Genomic DNA, 13,314 nt, shown 5'->3' with positions numbered 1-13,314 from the left:
ACAACTACGCGGCCGAGAAAAATGGCGACGATGGCGGCTAGGGAGGCGGGAGTGGGGCGAGGGGAGGGGGAGGGGGATAGAAAAGGAAGCGTCTGTGTCCCCGACGGACGGGCCAGGAAAGGACAAGGGCACACGCCGTGCCCGTCCATGCGTGTTCGTTTGGACGCAGCGCGCCGTGCCCACCGCCCGTGTTCATTTGGATGCAGCACGTGTCATGCCCATCCGCGCGTGTTTGCTTGGACGCAGCACATGTCGTGCCCATACGCATGTGTCCGTTTGGAGGCAAACATGATCGAAAGTTGAACCGAGAATGCTAAAGATGGATTGAAAATAAACGTTTGTCCGTTTACTCCCGTGGCTGTGTTTTGTGCCTAAACAGATCCGAGCGGACCATTGAAGTTGCCGCAAGCCCATACCTTCCGATTATTTTTAAAATGAAGTCAAAAGATTTGCCTCAACGATTAATTAAATAAAGAAAAATTACCCAGTTAATTAACGGCATACCGTCCGAAAAATGAAAACTCCGGAGACTGACGATCTGTCCGTGAGGGTCGACGGAAGCGGGGCGTAGGGTTTTTTTAGGAGGCGGGGCGTAGGTAGCGAGTGGCGCGCAATGATTACGGCGGCCGATCTGCGGCCCGACAGGCCGACTCGTCTACCCCCGAACTGGGGGACCTGCCGGCTATTCTCCTGCACCCCGCCCATGCGCCGGGCCACGTGGTGGTGCGCCGGGCCCCGGCTCCTTTCCTGCTGCGTGGGCCACTCCACCCAGCAAGATACAACCGACGAAGTAGTTTTTGACATGACGAGTCGGGTCAAAGCCCGTGAGCCCCACGACCGCGCATTACACTCTCTTCTCTCTCTGCACCTCTGGCCTCCGCTATGGCCACAACCAAGTGCGCACAGTACATCATATGGATGGATGGTTCAGTTTCACTGGGATTATCATACTGGCACGGTGGCACCCCGAGAAGGATAAATCTCACCGAATGTATTGTACTCCCTCCGTTTTTACATGTAAGTTTTTGTAGAGATTCTATTATAAACCACATATGGATGTATATAGATGCATTTTAAGTTTAGATTCGTTCATTTTGCTTCATATGTAGTCCACCTAATGGAATCTCTACAAAGACTTGTATTTAGGAACGGAGTAAGTAGAAAAAAAATCAACAAAAGTTGAATTTTATGGACTCAAAATGAAGCATTAAGTGGATACTAACGCAATAAGTACACATCCAACATCTGCATAGTTAGGATGCACACAACCAACATTCACCCACCCACACACATACACACAAAAACACGCCGGCAATAGCAAATTCATATAAGACGAAAGTTATATCTAAGTGAGGAAAAGGAAACACCCCAAAGCGATATAATTCTCGATCGACAAACTATAACCGCACCAAACAAGGACACGAGGTTTTTCACCAGCAACTCCTTCAGCAAGGGAGCGGTACTCTAGCGCCGCAGTCGTCGGGTCCAACCACCAAAGGCGGATTCTACGTTTTCACCCTAAAGAACCATCTGACCATATCTGAGCAATGTCTTCAATAAGGTAACGACGCAAAACATCGCCATTGCCAGGTATGACCACTTGGGTTAGACCTAAGTTTTGACCCTGAAGCTCATCGAAGTCAAATAGGTGTTGTAGCTGCCATTTTTCGGCGATCCAAGCGACCACATGCGATGGTTTAGAGAACCGACCGCCACCGCTGCACGACCATACCTTTGCGTCAAGTCGTGCGTGTAGATTGCATTTCACTGCCGGGGGCAACTACCAGATCTGGAGAGAGGAACCCTCGCAAAGATCTTTCGATGGCCATCGCAATCCGCAACAAGGTTGCCGTCGAAGTCCAGAGCGTTCACATGTTGCATCCATAGCCGCCGGAGATGAAGAAGTCGGACCAGCAAATCAACTAGTCCGGGCCGCCATCCGCACAAACACAAACACCGTAGCACAACCATGGAGCCTATGAGCTTCAGCACAGTGTTGTTTCACTGGCGGTGACCGAAGCCCTAGCCACAAGTGTTGCCCCCAGCTTTGGCCGGCCACCCAAGTTTGGCAACACCCAACCATGCCGGCAGCAGGCACCACTTCTACACGACTGGACGTCGAGGCCGGACTCCACCTAGCCAAGGTAAGAGTTGCAGGGAGGCCCAACCAGGCCGCCCGTGGCTCGAGAAACACATGGGCAACGAGATCCAATTGAGGCAGACGACCATGAGGGAGAGATCCCGCTATCGCCGACCACGGTGAGGAGCTTTGGCCAGCGGCATTGGCCGGCGACAGAGGAGAAAGGAGGCAGAGAATGGACTTGAGCGGCGGTGCTGAATCTGCCGCCCGAGTCGCCCACAGGATGACGCGGGGCCGTTCTGTTTCTGTTTCCGGTTCGCTCTCCCCGAATCATGAATGGATTATCAAATGGGCTTGGGTGTCAAAATGTTAATCCGATGGTTCTTCTCGTGGATGAACATAGGCGATTTGATTCTGTCGTGGCTGTAGATAAATCTGTAGTCACAAATGAAAGAATATAATGATAATCAACTAATAATAATACGGTGTAAGGGCAACTCCAATGGGGATCGTCAAATCGACATTATCAAACGTCCGAACATGGACATCCAACCAGAGTTCCCTGATGTCTTAGCCCCATTCATTTTTCTTTTGTACTCTGAACATTGAAAATAATCAAAGATAAAATACCACAATATGGTTTCTGGAAGCGATTTTTTTCTTAGAGATGGGTAAGTATCATTACGAGGTGTGTACCAATTGTTGAATTCTCTATTCGGTTTAACAATGGTGTTTTAGATATTTTCACCCCTTCTGTAGGTCTAAGGCAAGGAGACCCTCCATCGCCCTATTTATTTTTGTTATATGTTGAGGGTTTCTCTATGTTGCTCAGCAAGGCCCAACAGGACCAAAAAAATCAGAGTATAGTTTGGGAGGGACGACCCTCACATAACTCATTTGCTTTTCGTGGATGATAGTATTGTGTTTCTTGAAGCGGAAATGACCAATATGGTGAAATTGAAAACATATCCTCCCGGTGTATATGAGGAAGCCTCTTGTCAAAAGGTTAATCTTCAGAAGTCATCTGGCGGAGCTAGGTTTGATCATTGACAAGGGCTGTGAGGAAAAGCATAAGAAGCTATGAAGGGTAGAGTGGTTGTTCAGTCATAAGCCTTAACTAAAATGTATTTGGGCCTACCAACAGTGGGTGGCTGATCAAAAGAGGGGTGCTTCAAATATGTCACAGAAAGATCAGCGCAAAATTGTTTGGATGAAAGTCTCAAGGTTTGTCAAAGAAGGGGAGAGATGTGTTGGTCAAATCTGTTTTTCAGACCACATCGACATTTGTTCTGAGTTGTTTCCGATTCACCAAAAAAATTGCCAGAACCTAAAAAAAATCTTGTCAAAGTTTTGGTGGGGAGCAGAAAACAATAAGTGCAAAGTTCGTTGGATTTCTTGGGATAAGATGTGCAAATGCAAACGGCTGGGAGGTATGGAGTTCAAAGATTTTGAAGCCTTCAACAAATCCCTTTTAGCAAAGTAGGTGTGGCGAAAATTCTTACAGTCCTGGATTCTTTGTGCACTAGAGTTTTGAAAAGCTAGGTATTTTCATCGAGAAGAGTTCATGAATGCCACAAGACCCAAGAGTGTATCACAAACTTCGGAGAGCACCATACATGGGCGAAGCCTGCTGAAGGGACTTGAACTGAATTCCAAGAGATGTTGCAAATAAACCTATTGGGGCGAAACATAACAAAATATTCACGATCAGCTCAATTACTTGGGTAAGGAGTGGAATATCGTAACCTTACGACGGGTTTCCATGATAGTGATGTGCATGAAATTAGGCAAAATGCAATTAGGGGGACAGGCAGATAGGTTACTTGGCATGGAAGTATACCAAAAATTGCACATTCTCAGTATGCTTAGCTTATCACTTAGAGGTCAGCCTTAAGGATCATGAAAAAGATACACTGCAAGGTTCATTATCGGCTGCGGAACAACAGGGGTGGAAAGAGATGTGGATTACGGGGCAAAGCCAAAATCCATGTTTGGAGACTGTGGAAGAATGGGTTTGTTGTAGAGGTGGAGTTGCAAAGGCATAGAATTAATTTGTGTGTGTGTGGGGGGGGGGGGTCGCCCCGGTGGGTGCGCCAGGACCAGGCGGGCGCGCTAGCTGATCCTGCCGGGCGGGTCCAGGAGGTCCAGGGCCGCGTGACCATGCTGGAGTCACGCAAGAATGCAGAGGTTGACCAAAGTCAACCTGGTTATGTTGTTGTACATGCCCAAAGTACACATGCAGGGCACTTGGACATGATCTCTCATGAGCAGGTTAAGCCAAGAATAACCCAACCGCATGGAGATGACACTAGCGAGCTTCTTTTTCAGCTAGGGGTGTTGGAGGCATTGTCTAGCGCTGTTGCAGCGATAATCGCTCAGGTCGGGGGTGACAGAGAGAATAATGCTCTACCCTTTAAATTCAGTGCAACAAAAAATCCTATGCAGGGAAATTAAAAAAAGAAAGATAAAAAGAAAGGGGGGCCAAACAGATCTGAAGATGCTCGCAAGCAAGTGCTAGGGAAAAAAGGGGGCATTATTTTTGGGCTCGTCCAACGGGAAGTGACTTAGATTTTTCTTTTGAGAAAGAAATGGATAGTTATGAGCGCATCTTATATGGTGATGTAAAAGTCTCATCCAAACGGGTGTGCATGGGTAGAGTTGTAGCAGTCCAGGATGAGGAGGGCAGGGTTACACATGTTGCAAAGGAGACTGGCGAGAAGGAGGAAGAGTATGCACCGCGAGGTGGGGAATCAGTTGGCGAAGACAAAGATGGGATTGGCACATCGGCGGCCTCCGAGGAGGAGGACCGCGGGGCCAAATGAAAATCCTAGGATGGAACTGCCGTGGTATGCTCTCCAACACGGCAGTTCGTGAGCTTCTGGATCTATAGGAGCGTACAATGGCAGATTTAGTTTTCCTTTCTGAATCCTATTTGAATAATTGTAAAGCCGATGAGCTTTGTCGCGTTTTAGGTTTTAATTCGATGTTTGTAGTGGAAAGTGATGGTAAGGTCGATGGCCTCGCTTTGTTTTATTATGGGTCCAATAAAATTGAGTTGATTTATGTCTCGCCCCACTTTATTGATATTGTTTTATGCATGAGAATGTGGTTCAGTGGCAGTTCACGGGCTTCTATGGTAATCCGAAATGGAAAGAACGCCATCTATCTTGGGATGACATTCACAGTTTACATAGTAAGAGAAACCATCCCTGGGTGGTTTTGGGGGATTTTAATGAAATTTTATACCCCTCAAAAAAAGAGGGTGGTGTAGCTAGACCACTTGGTATGATGAGAGAGTTCCGTGAATGCCTAATGGACTATGGGCTGGAAGATCTAGGCTATAATGGGGACATGTTCACATGAAGGAGAGGCGAAATTCGTGAGCGCCTTGATCGGGCAGTTTGTAACTTAGCATGGGCAAACAAATTTCCACGAGAGACAGTTATCAATGAAGAACATGTTCATTCTGACCATCGCCCAATTGTACTGGATATGGAGTATTGGGATGAAAAACTCTTTAAATGCCTAGAGGGGCATGTTAAACAATTTGAGGCGAGATGGTTGAAGGAAGAGACGTTCACTGAAATCGTTAAGGCATCTTGGGAGAAAGCAAAGCTAGCAGGTATTGGACCCTCACTTGCTGACCGTACGAGAGCAGTGCATGCCGATCTACATACTTGGGATCGGGAAATGCTAAAGGGGCCAAAGGTGAGAATTAGAAAATTAAAAAAAAAGAGTTGGAGAGACTAAGGCATGGCCCATTGAATACGGAATCTCGATGTCGTCAGAAAGAAATTATTGTGGTAATTGACAATATTTTGGAGCAAGAAGAAATATTCTGGTTACAGATGTTGGGGAACGTAGCAGAAATTCAAAATTTTCCTACGTGTCACCAAGATCTATCTATGGAGAAACCAGCAACGAGGGGAAGGAGAGTGCATCTACATACCCTTGTAGATCGTTAAGCGGAAGCGTTCAAGAGAACGGGGTTGAAGGAGTCGTACTCGTCGTGATCCAAATCACCGGAGATCCTAGTGCCGAACGGACGGCACCTCCGCGTTCAACACACGTACAGCCCGGTGACGTCTCCCATGCCTTGATCCAGCAAGGAGAGAGGGAGAGGTTGAGGAAGACTCCGTCCAGCAGCAGCACAACGGCGTGGTGGTGGTGGAGGAGCGTGGCAATCCAGCAGGGCTTCGCCAAGCACCACGGGAGAGGAGGAGTAGGGAGAGACGTAGGGCTGCACCAAGAGGAGAAGTTCTCATGTGTATGGCAGCCCCAAACCTCAACTATATATAGGGGGAAGGGGAGGTTGCGCCCCTTTTAGGGTTTCCCACCCCAAGGGGTGCGGCCAGCCCTAGATGGGACTTGGGGGGGGGGCGGCCAAGAGGGGGAGAGAGGGGAGGCGCGCCTGGGGTGGGCCTTAGGGCCCATCTGCCCTAGGGTTTGCCCTCTCCCCTCCTAGTTGCGCCTTGGGCAAGGGTGGGAGGCGCACCAGCCCACTCTGGGGCTGGTCCCTTTCCACCCTAGGCCCATGCAAGCCTCCGGGGTTGGTGGCCCCAATTGGTGGACCCCCGGGACCCTCCCGGTGGTCCCGGTACAATACCATATCGCCCGAAACTTTTCCGGTGACCAAAACAGGACTTCCGTTATATAAATCTTTACCTCCAGACCATTCCGGAACTCCTCGTGACGTCCGGGATCTCATCCGGGACTCCGAACAACATTCGGTAACCACATACAAACTTCCTTTATAACCCTAGCGTCATCGAACCTTAAGTGTGTAGACCCTACGGGTTCGGGAGACATGCAGACATGACCGAGACGTTCTCTGGTCAATAACCAACAGCGGGATCTAGATACCCATGTTGGCTCCCACATGTTCCACGATGATCTCATCGGATGAACCACGATGTCAAGGACTCAATCAATCCCGTATGCGATTCCCTTTGTCTAGCGGTATTGTACTTGCCCGAGATTCGATCGTCGGTATACCGATACCTTGTTCAATCTCGTTACCGGCAAGTCTCTTTACTCGTTCCGTAACACATCATCCCGTGATCAACCCCTTGGTCACATTGTGCACATTATGATGATGTCCTACCGAGTGGGCCCAGAGATACCTCTCCGTTTACACGGAGTGACAAATCCCAATCTCGATTCGTGCCAACCCAACAGACACTTTCGGAGATACCTGTAATGCACCTTTATAGCCACCCAGTTACGTTGTGACGTTTGGTACACCCAAAGCATTCCTACGGTATCCGGGAGTTGCACAATCTCATGGTCTAAGGAAAAGATACTTGACATTAGAAAAGCTTTAGCATACGAACTACATGATCTTTGTGCTAGGCTTAGGATTGGGTCTTGTCCATCACATCATTCTCCTAATGATGTGATCCCGTTATCAACGACATCCAATGTCCATAGCCAGGAAATCATGACTATCTGTTGTGAGCTAGTCAACTAGAGGCTCACTAGGGACATATTGTGGTCTATGTATTCACACGTGTATTACGATTTCCGGATAATACAGTTATAGCATGAATAAAAGACAATTATCATGAACAAGGAAATATAATAATACTTTTATTATTGCCTCTAGGGCATATTTCCAACAGTCTCCCACTTGCACTAGAGTCAATAATCTAGTTCACATCGCCATGTGATTAACACTGACAGGTCACATCGCCATGTGATCAACATCCAAAGTGTCATTAAACTAGTTCACATCATCATGTGATTAAGACTCAATGAGTTCTGGGGTTTGATCATGTTTTGCTTGTGAGAGAGGTTTTAGTCAACGGGTCTGAACCTTTCAGATCCGTGTGTGCTTTACAAATCTTTATGTCATCTCCTAGATGCAGCTACCACGCTCTATTTGGAGCTATTCCAAATAACTGTTCCACTTGAAGCTATTCTAAATTGTTGCCCCATTATACGTATCCGGTATCTCAACTCAGAGCTATCCGGATAGGTGTTAAGCTTGCATCGACGTAACCTTTACGACGAACTCTTTTACCACCTCCATAATCGAGAAAATTCCTTAGTCCACTAGTTACTAAGGATAACTTTGACCGCTATCTGGTGATCCACTCCTTGATCACCTTTGTACTCTCTTGCCAGATATGTAGCAAGGCACACATCAGGTGCGGTACTTAGCATGGCATACTGTAGAGCCTACGTCTGAAGCATAGGGGACGACCTTCGTCCTTTCTCTCTCTTCTGCCGTGGTCGAGCTTTAACTCTTAACTTCATACCTTACAACTCATGCAAGAACTCCTTCTTTGACTGATCCATCTTGAACACCTTCAAGATCATGTCAAGGTATGTGCTCATTTGAAAGTACCATTAAGCGTTTTTGATCTATCCTCATAGATCTTGATGCTCAATGTTTAAGTAGCTTAATCCAGGTTTTCTATTGAAAAACACCTTTCAAATAACCCTATATGCTTTCTAGAAATTCTACATCATTTCTGATCAACAATATGTCAACAACATATACTCATCAGAAATTCTATAGTGCTCCCACTCACTTCTTTGGAAATACAAGTTTCTCAAAAACTTTGTATAAACCCAAAATCTTTGATCATCTCATCAAAGCGCACATTCCAACTCCAAGATGCTTACTCTAGTCCTTAGAAGGATCGCTGGAGCCAGCATACCTTTTAGCATCCTTAGGATCAACAAAATCTTTCTGATTGTATCACATACAATCTTTCCTTACGAAAACTGGTAAGGAAACTTGTCTTGACATCCATCTGCCAGATTTCATAGATGCAGCTAATGCTAACATGATTCCGACGGACTTAAGCAATGCTACGGATGAGAAAATCTCATCGTAGTCAACTCCTTGAACTTGTGAAAAACTCTTCGCCACAAGTAGAGCTTCATAGACGGTGACATTACCGTCCACGTCCGTCTTCTTCTTAAAGATCCATTTATCTCAATGGCTTGCCGATTATCGGGCAAGTCCACCAAAGTCCATGCTTTGTTCTGATACATGGATCCTATCTCGGATTTCATGGCTTCTAACCATTTATTGGAATTTGGGCCCACCATCCCTTCTCCATAGCTCGTAGGTTCATTGTTGTCTAGCAACATGACCTTCAAGACAGGATTACTGTACCACTCTGAAGTAGTACGTATCCTTGTCACCCTACGATGTACGGTAGTGACTTGATCCGAAACTTCATGATCACTATCATAAGCTTCCACTTCAATTGGTGTAAGTGCCACAGGAACAACTTCCTGTGCCCTGATACACACTGGTTGAAGTGATGGTTCAATAACCTCATCAAGTCTCCACCATCCTCCCACTCAATTCTTTCGAGAGAAACCTTTCCTCGAGAAAGGACCTGATTCAAGAAACAATCCCTATTGCTTTCGGATCTGAATTAGGAGGTATACCCAACTGTTTTGGGTGTCCTATGAAGATGCATTTTATCCGCTTTGGGTTCGAGCTTATCAACCTGAAACTTTTTCACATAAGCGTCGCGGCCCCAAACTTTTAAGAAACGACAACTTAGGTTTCTCCAAACGGTGTCGTCTCAACGGAATTACGTGGTACCCTATTAAAGTGAGTGCGGTTGTCTCTAATGCCTAACCCATGAACGATGGTGATAATTCGATAAGAGACATCAAGGTACGCACCATATCCAATAGGGTGCTACTATGATGTTCGGACACACCATCACACTATGGTGTTCTAGGCGGTATTAATTGTGAAACAATTTCCACAATGTCTTAATTGTGTGCCAAAACTCGTAGCTCAGATATTCATCTCTATGATCATATCATAGACATTCTATCCTCTTGTCACGAAGATCTTTAAACTTCACTCTGAAATTACTTGAACTATTCAATAATTCAGACTTGTGTTTCATCAAGTAAATATACTCAACATCTACTCGAATCATCTGTGAAGTAAGAACATAACGATATTCACTGCATGCCTCAACACTCATTGGACTGCACACATCAAAATGTGTTACTTCCAACAAGTTGCTATCTTGTTCCATCTTACTGAAACCGTGGCTTTTCAGTCATCTTGCCCATGTGGTATGATTTGCATATCTCAAGTGATTCAAAATCAAGTGAGTCCAAACGGTCCATTTGCATGGAGTTTCTTCATGCGTATACACCAATAGACATGGTTCGCATGTCTCAAACTTTTCAAAAATGAGTGAGTCCAAAGATCCATCAACATGGAGCTTCTTCATGCGTTTTAAACCAATATGACTTACATGGCAGTGCCACCAGTAAGTGGTACTATCATTACTATCTTTTGGCATGAAAATGTGTATCACTACGATCGAGATTCAATAAACCATTTTTAGGTGCAAGACCACTGAAGGTATTATTCACATAAATAGAGTAACTATTATTCTCCTTAAATGAATAACCGTATTGCGATAGACATAATCCAATCATGTCTATGCTCAACGCAAACACACAATGACAGTTATTCAGGTTTAATACTAATCTTGATGGTAGAGGGAGCGTACGATGTTTGATCACATCAAACTTGGAAACACTTCCAACACATATCGTCAGCTCTCCTTTAGCTAGTCTCCGTTTATTCCGTAGCTTTTATTTCGAGTTACTAACACTTAGTAACCGAACCGGTATCTTATACCCTGGTGCTACTAGGAGTACTAGTAAAGTACGCATTAACATAATGTATATCCAATATACTTCTATCGACCTTGCCAGCCTTCTCATCTACCAAGTATCTAGGGTAATTCCGCTCTAGTGACTATTCCCCTTATCACAGAAGCACTTAGTCTCGGGTTTGGGTTCAACCTTGGGTTTCTTCACTGGAGCAGCAGCTGATTTGCCGTTTCATGAAGTATCCCTTCTTGCCCTTGCCCTTCTTGAAACTAGTGGTTTCACCAACCATCAACAATTGATGCTCCTTCTTGATTTCTACTTTCGCGGTGTCAAACATCCTGAATACCTCAAGGATCATCATATCTATCCCTGATATGTTATAGTTCATCACGAAGCTCTAGCAGCTTGGTGGCAATGACTTTGGAGAAACATCACCATCTTATTGGAAGATCAACTCCCACTCGATTCAAGTGATTGTTGCACTCAGACAATCCGAGCACAAGCTCAACGATTGAGGTTTTCTCCCTTAGTTTGCAGGTTAAGAAAATCGTCGGAGGTCTCATACCTCTTGACGTGGGCACGAGCCTGAAATCCCAATTTCAGCCCTCGAAACATCTCATATGTTCTGCGACATTTCGAAAACGTCTTTGGTGCCTCAACTCTAAACCGTTTAACTGAACTATCACGTAGTTATCAAAACGTGTATGTCCGATGTTTGCAACATCCACAAACGACGTTTGGGGTTCAACACACTAAGCGGTGCATTAAGGACATAAGCTTTCTACTGATCGCATAATCGCTACTATCAACTTTCAACTATATTTTCTCTAGGAACATATCTAAACAGCGGAACTAAAGCGCGAGCTCACGACATAATTTGCAAAATGTCTTTTTGACTATGTTCAGGATAATTAAGTTCATCTTATGAACTCCCACTCAGATAGACATCCCTCTGGTCATCTAAGTGATTACATGATCCGAGTCAACTAGGTCGTGTCCGATCATCACGTGAGACGGACTAGTCATCATCGGTGAACATCTTCATGTTGATCGTATCTACTATACGACTCATGCTCGACCTTTCGGTCTCCGTGTTCCGAGGCCATGTCTGTACATGCTAGGCTCGTCAAGTTAACCCTAAGTGTTTTCGCTGTGTAAAACTGTCTTACACCTGTTGTATGTGAACGTAAGAATCCATCACACCCGATCATCACGTGGTGCTTAGAAGCGACGAACTGTAGCAACGGTGCACAGTTAGGGGAGAACACTTCTTTAAATTTTGTAAGGGATCATCTTATTTACTACCGTCGTTCTAAGTAAACAAGATGCATAAACATGATAAACATCACATGCAATCAAATAGTGACATGATATGGCCAATATCATTTTGCTCCTTTTGATCTCCATCTTTGGGGCTCCATGATCATCATCGTCACCGGCATGACACCATGATCTCCATCATCATGATCTCCATCATCGTGTCTCCATGAAGTCGTCTCGCCAACTTATTACTTCTACTACTATGGCTACCAGTTAGCAATAAAGTAAAGTAATTACATGGCGTTGTTCAATGACACGCATGTCATACAATAAATTAAGACAACTCCTATGGCTCCTGCCGGTTGTCATACTCATCGACATGCAAGTCGTGATTCCTATTACAAGAACATGATCAATCTCATACATCACATATCATTCATCACATTCTTCTTGGCCATATCACATCACATAGCATACCCTGCAAAAACAAGTTAGACGTCCTCTAATTGTTGTTTGCATGTTTTACGTGGCTGCTATGGGTTTCTAGCAAGAATGTTTCTTACCTACGCAAAACCACAACGTGATATGTCAATTGCTATTTACCCTTCATAAGGACCCTTTTCATCGAATCCGTTCCGACTAAAGTGGGAGAGACTGGCACCCGCTAGCCACCTTATGCACCAAGTGCATGTCAATCGGTGGAACCTGTCTCACGTAAGATTACGTGTAAGGTCGGTCCAGGCCGCTTCATCCCACAATACCGTCGAAACAAGATTGGACTAGTAACGGTAAGCATATTGAACAACATCAACGCCCACAACTACTTTGTGTTCTACTCGTGCAAAGAATCTACGCAATAGACCTAGCTCATGATGCCACTGTTGGGGAACGTAGCAGAAATTCAAAATTTTCCTACGTGTCACCAAGATCTATCTATGGAGAAACCAGCAACGAGGGGAAGGAGAGTGCATCTACATACCCTTGTAGATCGTTAAGCGGAAGCGTTCAAGAGAACGGGGTTGAAGGAGTCGTACTCGTCGTGATCCAAATCACCGGAGATCCTAGTGCCGAACGGACGGCACCTCCGCGTTCAACACACGTACAGCCCGGTGACGTCTCCCATGCCTTGATCCAGCAAGGAGAGAGGGAGAGGTTGAGGAAGACTCCGTCCAGCAGCAGCACAACGGCGTGGTGGTGGTGGAGGAGCGTGGCAATCCAGCAGGGCTTCGCCAAGCACCACGGGAGAGGAGGAGTAGGGAGAGACGTAGGGCTGCACCAAGAGGAGAAGTTCTCATGTGTATGGCAGCCCCAAACCTCAACTATATATAGGGGGAAGGGGAGGTTGCGCCCCTTTTAGGGTT

Source organism: Triticum dicoccoides, chromosome 3B (genome assembly GCF_002162155.2).
Source record: "Triticum dicoccoides isolate Atlit2015 ecotype Zavitan chromosome 3B, WEW_v2.0, whole genome shotgun sequence".
Lineage (NCBI taxonomy): Eukaryota > Viridiplantae > Streptophyta > Magnoliopsida > Poales > Poaceae > Triticum > Triticum dicoccoides.
Note: the sequence above shows the minus strand (reverse complement) of the source record.